This window comes from Lolium rigidum, chromosome 5, assembly GCF_022539505.1.
Source record: "Lolium rigidum isolate FL_2022 chromosome 5, APGP_CSIRO_Lrig_0.1, whole genome shotgun sequence".
Lineage (NCBI taxonomy): Eukaryota > Viridiplantae > Streptophyta > Magnoliopsida > Poales > Poaceae > Lolium > Lolium rigidum.
The window spans coordinates 197,736,435-197,741,438 of NC_061512.1; the positions used below are offsets into that span (position 1 = coordinate 197,736,435).

The 5,004-nt window shown below is 44.4% G+C and overlaps 2 long non-coding RNA genes across 2 annotated transcripts; one reads left to right on the forward strand and one right to left on the reverse strand.

Annotated features, from left to right (window-relative positions):
• Window positions 1-312: 312 nt before the first annotated feature.
• LOC124651627 lies at window positions 313-1,650 on the reverse strand. The gene is made up of 3 exons (XR_006987466.1): window positions 1,473-1,650; window positions 677-1,191; window positions 313-415 (listed from the first exon to the last, which is right to left on the reverse strand). It is a non-coding gene; the product is annotated as an uncharacterized LOC124651627 (long non-coding RNA).
• Window positions 1,651-3,475: 1,825 nt separating this feature from the next.
• Window positions 3,476-4,457, forward strand: LOC124655458. Its single transcript, XR_006988691.1, has 3 exons — window positions 3,476-3,660; window positions 3,738-3,877; window positions 4,145-4,457. It is a non-coding gene; the product is annotated as an uncharacterized LOC124655458 (long non-coding RNA).
• The last annotated feature ends 547 nt before the right edge of the window (window positions 4,458-5,004 follow it).

Sequence of the window (5,004 nt, forward strand, 5' to 3'; positions counted from 1 at the left end):
ACATAACAATGGCAGCAGGACATACACAAAACAGGCAGCACAATTTGAAGTTTCATCATTCACAAAACAACCGCGAAGCAGATAACCAAGCATGGTTTGGCATTGCACTATTGGAGAGAAATCAGATAAAGTCTTCACATAGTATGTATTCAAATTAATAACAGATGCATGTATGCATAATTAGAATATATGTATTACTGGAATAGTCTACAAAATTGAGAGGATTCTTCTTTCTTGACTTGCTCCTCAACGATCACTCACTTAGCTCTCGGATCAACTGGACATCTCCCTAATCTCCTGGGTGTGTACGATATATACTTCCAAGATGGTCAATACACTTTCTGCTGCAAGTTTCTATTCAACTCATACAACGGAATCATATTTTTGCCCGAACCATTATTGCGTCTGGAATTTGCTGAAAAATTATCAAACCAGGTATGCACCAAAATATTTGTTATAACAAAAGAAAATTCGAACAGGTCATCTAACCAATACGGTGGAACAAAATGAGTACACATGATTAAAATGACAGACTTCCAAACAAACATATGCAGCATGCAAGAAATTAGCATTTGAAGTAGATATAAATTGCAGACAAGAGTTTAGATGGCACAAGAAAATAAATTGTGAAATTGCGTCGAGATGAAGTAAATGATTAGTTCTTAGTATTATTTACCAGGGAAAGATACGAAGAAACTGATGCCACACCGATCTTCATTTCAGCAACTACACATCTTATAGAACGCATTGAACTCCCCCATTCCACCGCTACTGCTGCCATCCATGGGAAAGCACTGCCTAGTAGGGTTCCAACATTAATCTGTGATATTCTACAAAGCACAAGCTCCTACCAGCACCACACCACCATAGTAGCCATTCATAATACCTCTACCTCCTCTCCTCGTTGTTGGCTCTTAGGGCCTATTTGGTATAAGCCACAAAGCCATACCAAATCTTGGGTGTGACCAACTTTTTGGCGTAGAAGTCAGCCACCCTCAGTCCGCCTTGGGGATCAGTGAAAAATTTAACTGCATGCTTACAGACTCGGCTGGGCTATCCAAGTTTTGAGCATCCAACCAAACCAGTCATATAGAATTGGTGCACCAATTTTTGGTGGGGCTAACTTTGGCTCAGAACCAAACACACCCTTATTCCTGTGTAGCGCCATGACGACAACCCATTCATACCAACCTAAAACCATGTAAAGAAATCTCATAAATATTGTGATTTCCAAAATCTGATAAATATGTTATACTATAAAGCTGAAAGAATTTAAAAAAGTGAATGAGAATGTAAACCTGTCACTGCATGATTTTTGTACCATGTGATTTTCAAGTAAGCTAAAATTTATCTCTAAAATAGCCTTGCTAATTTCCTCAAACAAAAATTATGCTAGTATAAATTGGAATTCAGAATCTGATTCACCATAACATAAACTGCCGTTATCGAGCGTCATGGCTCAATCAATTCACCTTTAGAATATTGGGAGAGATCCCGTTGCTAGCAACTTGTGCTTGTTTTCATGGAACCATGCGAATCTTTATTTTTTTTCTAGAATAACAGAAAATGGCTGGACGGGGGTCGCCTTTGGCGCCGCGACACGTAAGTAACTTAAGTGACAATAACTGTGAAGACAACAGGATGCATGGCTGAATTCCTAATGCTGAAGTCTCCTTGGTATACTGAGCACATAACAGTACAAGTTACCTGCTGGGAGAAATAAAGATAAGGAATCTTGGTGTTGAAGTTATAACAAAAAAAACTGAGACTGCATTCATAAATAGAGCATTTCATGCAAGATAATTTTTCTCCGACAAGTCTTGAATAATGTAGGCGCAAGGCAGAAAGGAACTCTCACAGTTGCAGAATTTGCAGGACTGGAGCACACTTAATCTACATCCACAATGAGTTGATTTATCTCCAGAAATTCATGCATGGATAGAGGATAGACACGAACTGGATCCCGTCACTTCAGATAGGCAGGGACCTTAGTCCAATTTCATTGCCTATTTAAAGGGACATGGCCTGATTCCCTTCTGAGTATGCAGGCTAAAAATAGATCACTACAATTTCTGCATTATCCTCTCTAATTTATCCGAAACAAAACAATTTCAAAAATCTCGGAAACTCGCAAATGTACAGAATTTGTGGGACTGGAGCACACTTAATCTACATCCACAATGAGTTGATTTATCTCCAGAAATTCATGCATGGATAGAGGATAGACACGAACTGGATCCCATCACTTCAGATAGACAGGGACCTTAGTCCAATTTCATTGCCTATTTAAAGGGACATGGCCTGATTCCCTTCTGAGTATGCAGGCTAAAAATAGATCACTACAATTTCTGCATTATCCTCTCTAATTTATCCGAAACAAAACAATTTCAAAAATCTCGGAAACTCGCAAATGTATGGAACAGGTGCATCCAAAAAAGTCCTATGTCATTTCGCAAAACCTGTATTTGATGTTGCAGGTATCACCAGTGTTAACTATGAACATTGGCACATTGCCTACCTATGAAGTTCAGATCTAAGCACTGCAGAGGAACAAACCTGCCGCTGATATGGTCGTAGTAGAGGTATCATGGTCAAACTGCGGAAAGCATTCCCTGGTCATCAAAAAATAGTCACATCATTACAATAACGAACAACTATATTAAGTTAATTCGAAGTTAGCCTACTGAATGTTCATCAATGTTGAATTCTTGCTTTTCAGAAGCTAATAGCCAAATATACTGTGCTGACTGCTACTTGACATAACACACTGAATACACAATTTAGCAGGACATGTCGGGGGTAATCTTAATGTAATCTATGAAAAATAATTCATGTTGAAAACAACCCACAGCGGCGTGCAATGCGAAGCCCAAATCGCGTCGGCCAGGGCGAGGTTGGACAGGGAAGGGCGACGGCGGCGTACGGGAGGTAACCTCGGATGAGGTCGGCGGCCTGCAGTCGGTGGCGACGTTCTTGGCGGCAGCCTGCAGCGTGTCAGCATGCGTGTGTGCGGTGGCGTTCTTGGGGGCAGCCTCCAGTTCGCAGAGCTTGAGGGCGGCCTGCAGCGTGTCGGCGTGCTTCGGGGCGGCGTGCGGGGTGTGGCCTGCAGCGTGCGGCGGCGTGTGCGGCGTGCTTGGGGGCGGGGCGCCCAGTGCGCGAGGGTGGCGTGCAGGGTGCGGCGGCGTGTTGGGGGTGGGGGGCCGAGGATCGTGCATAGCGGTTTTTTTAATCCGACGGTTCGGTGATTTGATTACGCTGGGATGTGATGGTGCGTCTAACACTGTTTTAGCCTAAATCTGAACCGGTTATTTTGATGATTAGATGGCTGGGATGAATTGGATCTGCCGCTCTCGCTCTTTTAACAGGTTACCTTTCCGCTGACATCTCTTCCTCCGATCCTCCTCCCCCGTCTGCCCAGAGATCTCCGATAAGTACACCCCCCCCCCCCCCCCCGCGCCCGCGCCCAGACGCCGGCGAGAAGCGGATTCTTCCACCAATCTCCATCACCGCATTTGAATCGGAGCTTCCAGATCTCCACTCCGGCGTCCTCCTCTGCCCAGTTTAGTCCCATGTCCTCCTTCAGCTTTAAGGTTCGTAAAACGATGCTGATTGGTTCTTGATTACGCCAACAGGTGGATTTTGGACATCTATCCCTTGCAGGTATCAAATCGCTTTCCCTTGTGCAACCAAACAAAATCGATACTTATCCATTACACCGTTGATACCTCTGTAAACAGATTCCGTTGCCGGTCCCGTTTACGGTCTCCGATCCAAACACGTCCCAAGTGTTTCTCCGAGAAGATGTCCATGGGAAGACTTGCAAAAGTGCTCATCACCCTTACCGTGCTCCTCCTTCACTCCAGCCTCCAAGCTGAAGGTATGTGTTAATATCCCAGCAGTACTGTTACATGAAGAGACAAAATTAATTGTAGAGGAGTCTTTGCTTGCACGAAATTGAAACAAACTAGCTAATGCACATATCTTGATACTCCGTACTGCATTTAGATAATATACGAGTATATGTCTGTTTTTTTTTCTTTTTTTGAGGGAACATAATATGTGCTCATGTAACCTGAAAATCATTTATTTCCTGTCGATTTAATTTTCCGTTGGACAAAAAGGTAATTAATGTTGTGTCAAGCAGGAGCCATGGAAACAAACATCAAAAAAACTATCCCCGTACGATCCATGAAGCTGGTGGGTGTAAAGGAGGAAAGCGTTGTCAGGACATGCAAGCCATGCCATTGCGACTCGGGGGGCAATATTATTGCGACAAACTGCTGCACTGAGGCACATTGTAACAGCCCCGGGGAACCACTTGGCAGTTGTGTGTTTACCAAAATCTCATGCGGTTGCGATGATAGCTGCTGGTGATCAAAGTCCATGCATAATGTATTAATGGTTGATGACAATAAATGGTTTCTTCTTCAAGAAAACAAATTTCCTTGATATCACATTTTCCTGCAATCAGTATAAATGACGTTTTTTGAAGGCGTCGTATCTTGTGTATCCGTGCATCCATTAATTTTTGAGCATCCGATCTAAATCCTGCGTGGTTGCTCATTCTGATGCAAATTTGCACTAAAGCGCCCGCGTCCAGCCTGTTTGTTTTGCAAATTAGCCCATGAACATCAAAACGTCACACGCCCCAGCACATTGTCTTATCCCTAAACAATACGGGGGCTAGTTCTGCCGATGGCGACGGCGATGAGCTCGGCATGACGATACCAAGTCAGCGGAATGCGTCCCCAGGGACATTCCATCCGCGCTCGCCGATGCAGGAATCGATGTGCCAATCGACGGCCCCGACAGATCTGCCATGCCCTATACAGGTCCCTCCGCGCATGTTCCCCGTCTCGCTGATCCTTGACAGCGAGGCCGCCGGCGTCCTCAACCTCTGCACCGTCGTTGTCTTCCCCATGTGCTCCTGACAATGCTGGCTTGCTACAGACTCGCGTGGACTGTGAGCACAGAAGGGCTTGGGAGATTGCCATGCTATAGACT